General features: G+C 40.4%; 1 protein-coding gene across 1 annotated transcript in view; it reads right to left on the minus strand.

Moving 5' to 3' along the window:
- igf2bp1 (insulin-like growth factor 2 mRNA binding protein 1) overlaps positions 1-15,387 on the minus strand; it is a 48,911-nt gene that overhangs the window by 15,590 nt on the left and 17,934 nt on the right. The window lies entirely within an intron of this gene.

The following is a 15,387-nucleotide window of genomic DNA, read 5'->3' on the forward strand; positions in this document are numbered from 1 at the left end:
GTGTGTGTGTGTGTGTGTGTGTGTGTGTGTGTGTGTGTGTGTGTGTGTGTGTGTGTGTGTGAGAGAGAGACTCAGAGATACAAGAGAGTGACAGGAAGAAGCAGCTGCTGAATGAAGCCAAAACGTGTCCTGAGTGACAAACAGGTGATGAAAGCAAGATAGCCTTTTGGTCCAACACTAAACCAAAACAGTGCACCAACCTTCTTTGCTATTATTAGTTCAGATGAAGACGTTTATATCACTTAGAAACAAGCCCTGTGAGCTACAGATCTAAAGATGCACATTTGCTGTTCTAGCAGCGAACAGTTAGGTTTCTCTACAACACTGTGGTGACCTACAACAGACTGGCGACCTGTCCAGGGTGTACCCTGCCTCCTGCCCTACGACAGAGGGCATGGACCCTACTGCAAAAATGAGCCTAAACCAGCTGAGTGGTTAAGAAAATGGATGGAGGTGTGTACAGACTGACCGACAGTGTTCAGTTCACGACATTTGTGGCACCCAAAGTGGGGTAAAATGCACACACACACACACACACACACACACACACACACACACACACACACACACACGCAGCTCTTAAATGATTTTCTATCATTTAAAGAAACCCAAGAACAGTGGAGAAACAAAGCCATTTCTAAGGCTGTGGGACTCCAGCGAACTATGATGACAGCCACTATCCACAAGTAGAGACAACTTGGAACAGTGGTGAACCTTCCCAGGAATAACAGACCAGCCAAAATGATTCCAAGTCTGCATCAATGTCTCATCCACACGTCAGTGGATGGAGCTTCACAATAAGACAAACCAAGTATTTTGAAACTACTGCCAACCATTTTTTACAACAGTGGAAAATTAAACCAGAAGGAGACAGCATTCATTGGTAAAACTAAAGAAACACCATCTCCAGTGATTAAAGCAAGTTTGCAGCTAATAAACATGGCAATTTAACTGAAATACTAATTACAGTGAAGGTTTGAAATTCCATTCTGCAACGGTTTAGTTTTTCATCAATGACTCAATATTGACTCTGCCAAACTCACCTACATGCTATTTTCAAAACAAAGCTTTTTAAATCGTCTCTATCTGAACATGTCAGACTTGAGGTAGCCAGTTGGGAAATTCTCTGCATTTCTCATATAGATCTGTCCTATATCACCTCGATCTGAAGAGTAGCCACACCACCCACACACAATGAGAGAACCATAGTCCGACACATTTTCCCCTCGAATAAACCCATTTGTATCAGCTTTTTTAAAAATGTGTGAACAGATCTGGTTTTCCTGCCCACATCTCTTCTTTAACCAGTTCACCAGTGGATAGATTTCCACAGGCATGAACCTTCCCCCTCTGTGATGGTTCCTCATTTTCATCCTTACTCAAGACTACTCTATCTGCTACATCTTTCACTTTTAATGAAGCCGTTTATATTGAAGAATCATGCTAGTGGCATCTTTTAATGTTAGAATGGTTATTTTATTTGGCTAAGTAACTCAAAAACCTTTAGCCAATCATTCTTCTATCTTTACCGTCTTTAAGAACCATGCACCCCACCCAACTGAGCATCAATAGCTTTAAACGGCCAACCCCCATACTAAACGCCAGCCTAACCCCCCAGGAGGCTGGAGCACAGATGAATAGCCTTTTGTACATATAGAATACCTGACATCCTCCATCCATACTCCATTCCCCCACCTCACCAAAAAAGAAAGAAAAAACCCTTTTGATCCTCGATGAGCGCCTGGCTATCAGCTACGTCACCATCTCCAGCCCAAATAAATACTTTTTTTTTGGACAGACCTGTCCAAATGTTACATGTTTAAACACCACCGACTACACCAAAGTTCAACTTTATCAACACATTAGCCCCTCATTATCCTTCCCGTTGTCATTCCAACCCATCACCCCCACAGACAAATATATCCCAACCCCCCATCAGGCCACGGCCACTGAACCTGTTTGACCTCTGGCGTCACCACCTGCCAACCAACAGCCTACACCATTGGCTGAAACCATGGCAACAAGTTAAGAATGGGCGGGAAAAGAAGATGGATGGGTGGGCGGATGGACAGCACAACAAAATGCGTCACATTTACTTATGTGCTACATCGCTCATCTGTTATATCTTTTCAGTTTTAAGTATCACCTTTTTTACTTACATGTGGGTTTGCCTGCCTTTGACATATCTGTTCAGCTGCTTCACAAAATTAAGATGTTATTTTTATAATATATGTTTTGTCATTAGGCAAAGTAGTGAAAACAATAATGCTGAACTAGACTGTTGTTAGCTACAGATATATGCATAAAAAAAAACAAAGTAAAGGCAATTTTAAGTGCACAAGACTAATTTAAGTGTCAAACTGCACAGCTTAAAATAAACATAAATTAACGAAACAAGAAAGAAATCTGCTATGAGACGTTCCCCCCCCCCCCGAGTCCGCGTTGATGCGCAAAGATGGAAACCCATTGTCAATGCAGCCAGAAAATGCCCGAGGTTGAATATAAAACCTGAAGGTGATGAGGTTCCCTCAGCTGTGAAGGCATTAAATCCAAGCTCTGCTCCAGTCCCCAGCAGGACAATGAAGCAAAGAGAAAGACAAGAAGAAAGGAAAGAAGCCAAAAAAAAAAAAGAAAAGTGAGGTCCTCAAGGAGGTGGTGGAAGAGAGGAGAGAGGAAAAGGTCTTTGCTCTAGAGGGGGGGTCAAAGGCCGAGGGTCAGAGCTCTTCAGATTAGCCTCCAATACCACAGTGAGGCAGGTCTGTGGGTGTAAACGTGACGTCCTACACTTTCACAGCAAAAAGTACAACAGGAACTCAATAACAATCCCGTTCTTGGATCCTTCTATGTCCCCCAAAATGTCACCGTGTCCACCATCAAGGCAGCTATACACAAAATAGTTCCAACGCCTGTTCAGAGCTTCACTGATGATGTGAGAAGTATGCTGCTGGTTACAAGGCTACAAAGGGGAAACTAGTCGTCACAAAAGTATCTTTACTACTGCTTTACTCACTAACTAGATTGGGACCTTCTTACCTTTCTGAACTCTTAACTGGCGTCCTGCTAATAGATCGTTACAGTGAGTTGATCAGATACTTGTGGTACCAAGAAGCAGACGACAGCAGAGGAGACTGGGCCTTCTCCCTCTTCAAACTAGGACCTCGCCAACATTTCACATCTCTAAAACCACTTGAAGACACATTTTTAGTCTCTGACGTATACATGTAGTATTTCTAGCATTACACTCATACTTCATGAGACACATGAAAATGTTTTAAGAGGAAAACGTTACAAAAATGCATTTTTGTAATAATTCAGTCTACTTTTAGTTTGTTTTGCTTAGGGAGACGCTTGTGCCACAATGAAACATTCATTCATCGTTATAGTTTAATCGACAAATTTGGAAATGGGTATTTCAAAATTTCCATTTCAGAATATACAGGTTTGGGGTTTTTATTTTAGTTTTTATTTTAGCGTTAGATTTATCTTGCTGTTAGAAGTCAAAGGACAGTGTTCACCCAGCACTGTAGACCATGAGTTAACCACGAATAACTTTATTGACTGTTTTACCCTCTATGAATAAGGCAAAGCATTTCCTGTTAACATCAGAAATCATCCAAGTGGTTTTAGTTATGCTTAATGAACTTTAGAGACGCTTTGTGTAATGGCACTGCAAGCAGCAGTGTTTCCTTTCATTTCATTTATGAAAGAAAGAGGCTCAGAGCTGAAAAATCAATGAAAACTGTCCCCAGCAGTCGAGTAGCACAAAACGCACATACATGTAATAACACACACAATCTAACATGGCAGCATTCAAAGCCACAAAGTGTAAAGTCACCCACAGTCAGGGCTGTGATGTGTGCATGCATGTGTTTCAACAGTGTTTTACTGCTCCCAGTGGGACTTTTCAGTGACACAAAAACATGTTTGACAGGTTTCACTGCCAACTCTTCCAGCAGAGCAAATAAAACCCAGATGACAAATGCTACTATTTTTACTTACTGAATAAGCATTTATATTAATGAGACATATTTGGAGAGTCTTAAGTGTAAAAAGAAAGGATACATGGTCAAAGACAGAAGATTGTCAGCATGTGGGTTCAGAATGGTTTCTTGTCAAATCAAATCAAACAAAGTTTGGTTAAAGTCTGCAGATAACAAACCTTAGAATGAGTCCAATAAATATTAAGATGATGCAGCTGGACTGACCTCAGTCAAACAAATACTCCCAGTAATAGGAAAACTAAATGCATACAAATGGTGCCAACTACTCTACAAGTGCTCATCAATACATCTCAAAGTCTTTTATCTGCATTTTTATTATTGAGCATTAACTGCTTTCTGCAGAGTGACCTCACCTACAATCCCTCTACTAAACCACTAAACCACAAATGAGCCGAACAGGGTCAATAAACAAATCTAAAGACGCGAGTATGGCTTAAAGAAGCTTCTAGCAAGCTATGAGCCCCTTTGTCCCACTGTCGCACTTTGGCAACAGTGGGAAGGAAAAACTCCCTTTTAACAGGAAGAAACCTGTTAAAAGAAGAAACCTCCAGCAGAGAGGTCTGTTAACACATAATGAGTGAGAAAGGTGACTGCATTAACACCTGTGGCCACACAGGCCACAAGTTTGACTTCACCACAAGAAATTTCCTAAACACTTTTCAACTGCAGCTCACAAACAACTTTAAATGTCTGTCATCTGGATGAGACATCAAACAGCCACAGTTCTCTTCTCTAGCACTAACACAACATACATTTTTAGGTTTAACAGCAGCCAACAATTCCACTTTTTCTTTTTGGGAATTTCCAAATGGAGATCGCAAACGAAAACGGAAAATCTCAGTTTTCAAAAATACCCGTGTACGTGTGGACGTAGCCTCAGTCTCTGACTGGAAGCGCTAATTCGTCATTCGGCTTTTGTCAGACTAAAGTAACTGTTAAAACTGTTTGAAAAGCTAAGCTATACAACAAGGAGAGATTGAGAATTTCCTTTTAGTTCTCAGTTTATTTGATATTGACAAAAGTTAGTCAGTTTTGTCTGTTCTTCTGTAAAACAAACTAAGATTTATTTTTAGAATTAATATTTTGTTTCTAAGTGGAATCGACAATTTAGTCTGTTTCGTTTGTTCTATTTTGAAACTTAAACGCTTTAGTGGCTGCCTTTTGTGTAGTTTGCAATATTTGCCTTTATTTATCTGAAAAAGTCTCATGTTCCTTAAGTACATCTACCCTGTTGAACTTATTATGGGAAATAAATATTTAAATAAAAACAAGCTGCTGATTATTTCACATTTTACTTGTGAGCAATGGCACATTTAAATCTTACAAATATAGTTATTTGTCTTATATCGTGATAGATATCGTTATCGCCTGAAATGAAAAAAACATATCGTGATATGAAAAAATCTCATATCGCCCAGCTCTACTTAAAATGATAATCAAAAATCTTACAATTTCAAAAGTGTTAAAGGAAATGAATGTGAGAAATAGTCAGAAACGAAAACCTGGAAAATTATTATGGTTTAAAATAAAAACAGCTAAATTATACAAACTGGAACATCTTTGCACTTTATTTAGCCAATAACGACACTCACTGCTTTGTTTGTACCTTTCATTATTAGCGACCGCGGTGGCTAACTTTCACAGAACTGAAGATTTATTTTTTTGTGGGTCTAAACAAGCGCGACTCTTTTTCCAGACAGAGATATGCTGTAATTAAGCTAACTAGCTGTAGCCTTATTGTACAAAATAAATCTCTTTAATATGTGACTGAATTTATTTTTTGGCTAGGTGTGTAACCACTGATTGGCAAAGCCCATGAACACAATTTGAGACCATTGTGTAGAGAGAAGTCATTACCTGCTTCCATTACAAAACCCTTACAACACTCAAATATCCCCTAGCAAGAAGCAAAGCTGGTTGCTGGCACAAGGGCACAGAAGTGCAGGGGGTTAATATTTTATAAGAGCTATCTGGCCGGCTTAAAATCGTGGATGAATATTTTATCGCTAACAGTGAGGAGTGAGAGGATGATGGCGACCAAACACCATGGCCCAATCTGCCCACCAACGTTGTCACCGGCCAAAGACCCATCGTCCAGTCCCACCTGTACATCCATCAGTTAGATGGAGACCATCCTTTCTCTGCCCGGTTACCCTTCAAAGACAGTGCTCCTCAAAGCGCTGAGCTGGCAGGTGAAATAGACGCGGAATGACCATCGATGGTCAGGTGAGATAAAGAAAAGGTGGATCGGCCTTTGAATTTAAAAATCTGGTTCATCATAAATTCACTTAAACACAATAACCTCACAGACTGCAATGAGAAAACAGTCACAGTGGGCTATTTTCAGTCTTTATTAAGCAAACAAGTGGTGCTTCCTTCTGAAGAGCCTTCATATTTTTCCAGAACTTTTCGAGCGATATGCCAAAGCCAGTAGAATGAAAATCTGCTCTCCGGTAAATCTCGTTTGCCTCACTGTGGGTGTGGAAAACCAGGCCCAGGTGTGTCTCATCCTTTTCTTCCATACGTATTCCCACTCCTTTCTACATCTCTGTATGTTTCCTCCTTCCTCCATGCCCTGGAGTTTTCCCCAGGGCTGCAGGCCGGAGTGACAGTTTCAGTAGAAGTAACTTTAGATGCATGAAAGCTTTAAATAGACAGTACAAACCTGGGGAGGAAGGAGGAAACTGAGCAAGAGGTGGTGGGAATAGGGGAGAGGGAGGAAAAGAACGGGTGGGTGGGGGGTGGTGCAATGTAAGGAGAATAAAGCCGTAGCCTGTCCGTGCTAGATAGAAGAGACAAGTGAAGCATATCAGTCAGTGGAAAGGATCGTCACCTACCAGCTGGAAATATGTGTTAATGCACAGGTGTGGAAAAGAACTGTAAAAGAAAGGAAGGGAACATCTCCTAAAGAGTAAATCCACGTGGAATTACAGAAGGCAGAAAACCGCATGCTCTCAATGGGTTCATGATGTCTGGCAATTTAACGGTGTGTAAACAATAAGTTAGTTACTTTTGTTTTCCAAATAAGTAAGCAAACCCACGATGAGTACCACTCCCCATCTTCAGCATATTTGGAAGCTGAATCCAGTCTGAGCCAGTCTGTTACATCTGTGAACTTCCCTTCTCTAAAATACCAAGTCAGCATTTTTTTTCTAATAAATAAAAAACAAACAATATTGTGCAAAATTAAACACAGACCTGGAGAACTGTCCAGGTCTGAGAACATAACTGTCACCATTTCTCGATTTGCCTGGATTTATAGGGGAAAAGCTGTTTCCCTCACCGACAGCACTCTCATTGGTCCATCAACACCCAGTTCCACAACTTAAATCTAAGTCCAGCGCGAGCTTTGTGGAGGAAGCCGACGGTGCAACAGCTACATGCGAAGGTGCACAATATATGTGTGTTACTCGTAAATATCCCCGACTTATAATAACAGAGTTATTAACTTTGGTTAATTAATATGCAAAAACTTTGCTGAAAACTGAAAATAACCTTTAACCAAAAAACCCCCAAAACATTTATTTCTTACTTTTATTTCTTTATTCCCTTTTACATTTTTCACATACTCATGAGACAAGAACAGAACAAAAGAGAGAAAACTGAAAAACAACTGATTCACTGCCTGTGAGAACTTTGAATTTAACGTGTTGGCGAGAGAGGCCTCAGTTTGGGAATTCCTTTAGGTTAAAAAGGGGGGAGGGTGTAGCAGTAGGCTACGGGTCAAAGTTCAGGCTCTGTTCGCCACTCTGACCCCGCCCGCTGCTCGTGCGGTAGGTCTCCATTTTGGAGAGGCGAGGGTCTCCATTTTGAGAAGTTGAATTGCGCCTCGCTGTTTAGGTGGGCCGTTTGTATTTTAGGTCTATAGGCACAGCTTCCATCTCAGGGTTAGGCCTGTGACATTGTTACCGTGGACAAACTTACCAAATCAGACTTTTTAAATTATTTAATATTCAACGTGTGCCGTTTATATAGGTGTGATTCAGCCAACGAGTTAGCCCGTTACGCTTAAAATAATCCCTGCGTTTAACATTCGTCTAAACCTTGGTTTTGTATTTAAAATTATATTATTAATAATAATCACATGAGCTGTTGGTGTTTCAGCACCTCCACCAGCTCCCCCCTTTGCGCCTCCGCCCCTCCTCCTCTTCTCGCCATTTTGTGTTCCTATAGCCGTGTCATATAACCATTGTACCAGGCGGAGGAACTGCGGCCCCACAGCAAAGCAGTGGCGTTAACCTATAGTAGGAAATGCAGTCTGCGCAGTGATACAGGCGGGATCAGGGAGTAACCTCGCGTGTTACACTGTTGCACAGTTTATCAGAAAGCGGTCACCTATTGATAAACGGGAGACGAGGCCGGAGACGGAGGTGCTCCTCATGTTCAGATTGTAAGGTCACATGTTTGTGCGCCATTCGTGCTGATTGTAATAAAGTCTCCACGGATAACCCGCGACGTGGAGACAAAACACACGTTGGCGTTGTTGTCGAGTTAGAGAGCTTTACGGTCCGCCCTGAAATGGTATCCAGCACAAACACAGGTGTTAGAAAGCCAGGTTTGCGGCTTCAATAGAAAAGCATATTCCTTCCTTGTATTCCCCCCTCACACACAAACAATACTATAGACTACATACATGTGAGAACCAGTCATCGGCCATGTTGACCAGGCAACGCCCATTTACTACAATGAATGTGCAGTCACATGACAGCGGAGAGCACATACAGCACATGAGAGGAGGAGGGCGAGGAGCCCACATACGCCATTACATGAACATGGGATCATGCAGGCAATGTGTTGGGTTGTGGGCTTCTTCATACGTCTGTTTTATCTCTCAGCTACCACCATAACAGTTGATTCATAGTCCTGTTATAAGCTGTACAGCTGAGTAATATTTAAAACACGGCTGTGGTGTTCCCAACAACAGAGTACGGTTCACCCCTTTAACACATCCCTCCGCGAGGTGCCTTACTCTCAGCCTCCGCATACTGTCGGAGATAAGTCCGCCACGAAATGTTTACGGGAACTAATATGCAGGCCGGGAGTGCGTGCAGACACCGAGCTCGTCTTAATCACCTGAACATAGGAATTCACTGTGAGCGCGCGCGAACGCTCTGCTTCCCCTCCACGCGCAGCCTGTGTAGTGGGGAACGCGCATGTCCATTCACAAAGTGCTTAAAAACTACTCTGAAGTTACTCCAGCGGCGCGAGGGAGGAGGGGGCTAACAGCCGTGTGCCACGAGTGCTCGCGGCTGATATAGCGGACACGTTTGGGGGTTGTTGTGCGGGTTTGTGGGGTTGTTGTGCGGGTTTGTGTGGCCGCGAGGATTGGAGAAACAAAAAGTGTCGGCTTCTGTTTGCTTTTTGCAGCCGAGAGCAACGATTAAACTCCAACCAGAGTAAAGGTTGTAGAGGGTTTTTTTAAGGTCCCGAATGAACGCTTCGAGTTTAACACTTAAAAGAACGAGCCGCTGTATGACCGCATCTCTACATTTTTTTTTTTCGTAGCTCAACCGACAAAGTTGTGATGCGGCTGAAAACTGATTAATATCACGTAGAGCCACGTTCTCGGGTTTAATTTGAACACGAGGAACAACTCAAAATGACAATATTAAATTACTGTAACATGGCGAGTTTTCTCTGTTACTGTAGGGTCTTTACAATATAAAGCGCCTTGAGGGGACTGTAGTTGTGATATATGAGTGAAATGGAATTGAACTCAATCGAGAACCGCCATGTTAACTTGATAACGGCAGGCTGTTGCTCATAACATGTATTTTAATGACAGGAGACGGTCGGGAAAATATTGAAAGATTTGAACAGTAGTTCTTGGACCAATTAAAGACATTTAACTCCAACAAAAATCTTGGTTAAAGAATCAAGAAGAAGGTTACCATCTAAATCCAATTACTAGATTTTTCTGATTTTTGGTAGCTTTATTTCTTGAAAAAAAGTAACAGGCAAATATTTTTACTGTTTCCAGTTTCTTTACGTTTTATAACAAATGTGTTGCAAAACAGTCAGAAGGAAAAAGGAATAATCAAGATTCCCTGCAGACAAGAGAACAAAATGAGAGAAAAGGCCTGCCTATTTTTCACCTGCAAACAGCAAACAAACAGTTTCAATGTCAACTCACAAACTGGTTTTAGGTACGGTTTTTTTGTTCATGTTGGATCCCCTCACCTCTACAAAATAAACAATATGAGCTGATGATGTTAGAAAGAAAGCCAAGTTTACATTATTTTAAAGGAAAAAAATAAAAGGTCTAAAACTAGGGCACACTTCTGTGAACCAGAGATAACAAATACCAAAATCGAATATTAGAATTTAAGGATTCACTTTGCTCTTCACATATTTATTTTAACTTGTCAAATGTTTATGATTTAAAAAAAATAATAATAATTGAGCAATATTTAAGGTGGAATTTAAGGGAAAGCTGAAAATGGGACGCATGAATATGAAGGGAAAAAAATTAATACTTTGAGGAAAAATTGTGTTATAGTGTTTTAGAAGAGTAGGTCTTAGTATTTTATAAACAGACAGATTCTTTCTTCATAATATGTCTCTCAACAAAAATACAGAGTCCAGCCCATTCATCCTGTCACAGTCAGCAGGGAACTAAAGAAAAATGCCATCAGCTGATTTTTAACATTGCAGCTTTCTATACTGTGGAAACATACAGTCAAACATTGTGCAGAAAAAACAAGTGAAAGCGACACATGATTGTTTGATTTGTTACACTGGTTTCAGCTGTGAAGGTAAAGCACTGTTGAGCGAGAGCTTCGGGATTCAGTTTTTTTCAACAGCATTAATCTTCTGTCATAAAATAATGAAACGAGAGTGCGTCTGCGCATTTAGGAACTTCAACAAGCTTCCAGATTTTACTCTCTCCACAGACTTTTATCGAGTCATTTGTGCAGCTGTGTCTGGGTAAGAACACAGAGCTTTTTCTTACTGTTCATTAAAGAATATTTGTCAGGACAATAATTCTGGTCCAGAACTGGAAGACTTCAAACACATAAAACACAAACACTCCACATATTCATTCCTTAAAGGCAACACAGCCATCATATGTCCAGAAAACTGACTCTTCTTATGTTAATATTTTAGAGACAGAAACAACAAGTTACCAAGTTTTGCATTTTTATAAGGATTTATTTCGTGGACAGCAAACAGAAAGTGGACGAGGGCCCAGCTTCTGCCTCTCCCCGCTTCAAAAACAAAATGGGGGAGAAGGAGTAAGAAGGGAGGGGAGTTCCTGCTTTGTCTTGAGAGAGAGACAGCGAGTGAGAGAGAGAGAGTGATGTCAGCCTCTGCTTTGTTTTGAATCTGTGAGGAACAGGGTGGGGCCAAGAGTAGCCTATAGAAAAGCAGCAAGAAAAGGGGCCCGTCTGCTCACCGCCCACACACACACACTTGTTTTTTTTTTAAATAAAAAAAAAAAAAATTGTGTATGTTATATACATATATATATTATATACACTAACACGAACTACACACTTCTCCTGTCTCACCGCCTTGGATTTCATTCCTTCAGTTTCCAGCTTTGAACAGCAGAGGGCCGAGTGAGTCATCGAGCTCCTCACTGCTGTTCAGACCTCAGTGAAACAAGTTTCTATAGCATAGCCAGCAAAACACTGACAACGTGGAGTTGAGTTCATATTGAGATGAGAATTTTAGGCCTGTGCTCACTGCAATGAGCAGTTCAGGGAGAAAAAAGGAGAAAACTAATTAAGAATATCAATATAAATATATTACAACTGCAAGCTGTACTGCAATAAACATAGTAATGACAAAACACATCGTTATCATACTTTCACAGGAATAAAATCCCTGGTTTTGCGTCCCCACACTGTTAACATTTGCATGCAGCACGGCTCACCCAGACGTGACTGTGGTGCTCAGCAGATTGTGTCTGACAAACATGACAACAGTAAGAGTTCAGAGTGCAAACAAATCTTTCAAACTGTTTTCCCACAACATCAAAGCTCAGTCCTTAGACTCAACTTTATTTTTTTAAACGTGACAGATAATTAACAACACTTTACATGTCCTGAATTTAAATATTTAAATATTACCAAAGCTTTCAATTTAACTCCCTTGTTGTTTTAATAAAAATAATAATCATTATTATTATAACAAATAATAATAACACATAACAACATTATAATAACTGTTTTTAATGATATTTTGTTTTGAATTTTTGTTTTATCACAATTTTTAAGCCAAGTAAAGTTTAATCTGAAAATAAAAGAGAAGCTCTTCACCCAGTTTTAACAAAATAACCTCTCCCTTTGTGTGCAAATATTATCCAGGCTCAGATGTGTAATTAAGTTTCTCGTGTACAAACTAAGTCATGCTTCATAAATCCAGGTGTAAAACAGTAAAGTGTAAACCGAGCTTCAGCGAGCACGGTGGGGAAAAAGGAAAAATTGCTGCACACACAATGTTTTGCACAGTGACACCTAATCGTCACTATGAAACACTTTTTAAAATATTATTGTGAAACACGAGGGGAGCTTTCATTCCAACTTTATTTAAACCACTTGTCTTCATGTTGTATTTCATACAAACCTTATCTGGTAGCAAACAGCTACATCAGATTTAAGTGAATGGAAAGGATTTGTAAAAATACAAATTCATGCTGCAAATGTAACAAAACCCAGCTGCATTAATTAGGCAGTGTACTCAAAAATAAAATAAAATAACAAAAGAAACATGTGAGCTTTTTAAAACAATTTTAAAATGAATAAATATGCAGGAAAATACTAATGAAATAACTAACAAATTAGAAAATGCATACACATCTTCTATAACATTATCACAGATTTCTTTCATTTAAAAATTATTTTAAGAGGGAAAAAAAAACAAAAACGTTTTTTCTCGTCTTAAAATGAAAGCCAGTCCAGTCAAGAACAAAGTCATGAAGATGGTAAACATTCATCATCATAACACTGTAAAGTTTATGGCAGGAGCCTGGCAGTGGCTGTCGTCACATCACTTAGTCTGAGTCTGCCAGCCGTTTCCCTGCTAACTCATTACCAACACAATGAAGATCATCTCTCATACACCTCGCCTGAGACTACCTAAGCTTTACCATCACATGCTGCTGAAATGCAGAGCCAATAAATACGCTCTCGTAGTGCCCATGAACATGGCAACTCTCCATCACCCTGACAGAAGAACTGAGGCCTGCTTGATTTAGTTTCAGAATAACAGACAACACTGTGCAGCGACTCTGACCTGTGCAGACCCCTCAAACTCTCACAGTATCTTCTCGAAGGTTCTCACCCAACATAACAGCATACGACCGTGGCACCTCCTTCCACATACACACATGCCTCAGCACCACGTGAGCCAGTGCAGTGGATGTGATATGGCACACCCCCAGACGTGCACACACCCACTTCAGTGAAGGGAGGAGGGAGAGAGGCATAGCACACTTTTATTGCTGGGGGAGGGGTTTCCTCTTTCTTTCTCTATCAGTCCTTCTCCTTCTTCCCTCTGCAGCTCATGTGTGTGCGAGTGTGCATATGCATGTGCGCAGCCACACCGCATGCCTGTCTGTCAGACATGTGACCAGCAGGCATAGCTTCTATTTTAACTCTGAGAACGGCAGATTAAAAGGAGAAAGAAGAGCAAAGTTGACAGAAAGCAATCAAAATCTATAATGTGGCTCAGGAAAAAGCTTTATGTATTTCAGTTCATTTAACGTTCATTCAGAGGCAATGCATTTAAAACTGAACTAACATTTATACTCAAGTTCCCACAAAGTGATGTCCAGAAACCCTCAGGGTTAAGAGTTCACCCAGATTTATGTGTCCACAGCAGGGCTCAAGCCACAGGATGATTCGATAAATCACAGTGTTGACACATCAAAAGCGTGATGATCACAAATCCCCACCGTCATCCTTTGGACAATGAAGCCTGGACTACTACTACTACTAAATCCCTCTTCCCACTTCCCCTGACTGTCAGCCACGAGTTGCTGCTGCAGTTTGGAGCAATACTGCAGAAAACACTAGTGGATTTGACCAAATGTTGGCTTCTCCGAGTTCCTAAGCCCAGTGGTCCCCAACCCCCGGGCCTCGGACCGGCACTGGGCCGCGAGAGTTGAGGCTCAGGTGTGAAATGTATGGTTTTCAGGGTTTTTATCGGTTTTCAGCGTTATTTTGTTATCGTTATGATAACTGTGATAGTGATATTTTATTCCTTTTGCAGTCATTTATTCCTGTTTGTGGCAGGGACAAATGTCATAGTAACAGTGTGTCAAGCACAAAAGGTTTTCAGCTCTTCATCATGTCTTTAACCATTTATTTACGCACATTATTGGCCAAAAGATTGGTTATTGTCATCCCATTTGCTGATATTAGTCAACAAAAAAGTTGCTGATACAGAATTTCTGCACTGATGCTGATTGGTGGATACCTAGGATAAATTTATAGGTCGTAAACCTCGACACAGAATCACGATTTACACACACACAAAAATAAAAAAAAAAAACAAAAAAAACAATCCTTCTCCCAAGGACAATGGCTTTTGCTTTTGCCTGCTCTTTATTCCTTTCACTCTGAATGCGATGAACCCAGCACTCATGCAGATTCTCAGCAGTGGAAACTCAAGTCGCAGACAGACAGACATAGTGAAGCCATGTTGGACACAGTGAGTCACATTAAAAGGTTGCTAGTTTAGCTCAGTGGGTAACATAAGTCGCAATGATAGACAGAGTAGGCCCAGGTTCGAGTCCCACCCACCCCTTTGCTGCACATCTTCCCTCCCCCTCTCTGTTTTCCTGTCTATCCACACTGTCTCTATCCAATAAAGGCTAAAAGGCAAAAAAAAAAAAAAACCTTAAAAAAACAAAACACTGAAATTTAAAAACCATTGTTCTGAGTCTAAATATAGACCGAGCAGCCCGTCAACGCATTTTGCTGATCAAAGGCAAAAGAGTTGCCTGCAACGCATTTATGTGGCACGAACATTCATTCAAAGAGAGCATTTCAACAACTTTTGCAAATTAGGCTCAATTTCACACAGAAATTAATCAAGTGAAGAAGCAGAAAGAGTGAAACGTTTTAACATCTTACAACATTCCAGGAATTAGTCAAATTGCATGGCCGCTGACAAGCAAACACTTAGTTCTTCCTCTCCACTGTCACTATGTGCAGAAATCTGTGCCATCAGAAACTGAATTTGAATAAGTTAAATTTGAATTTTAATGGCTCGGATTGAATCTGAATTGTAACTTGAATAAATGCTTTTAAAAACTGAATATGAATTAGCCTAATTTGAAATTCAATTTATTGGTTTGAAAATGATCAACATTAAGTTGAATTTTATATTTTGAAAATGAATTTATTTGCTTTGAAACGGTATTTTATCCTTTAAA

This window comes from Haplochromis burtoni, unplaced genomic scaffold (genome assembly GCF_018398535.1).
Source record: "Haplochromis burtoni strain Fernald_Lab_line unplaced genomic scaffold, NCSU_Asbu1 Contig_441, whole genome shotgun sequence".
Lineage (NCBI taxonomy): Eukaryota > Metazoa > Chordata > Actinopteri > Cichliformes > Cichlidae > Haplochromis > Haplochromis burtoni.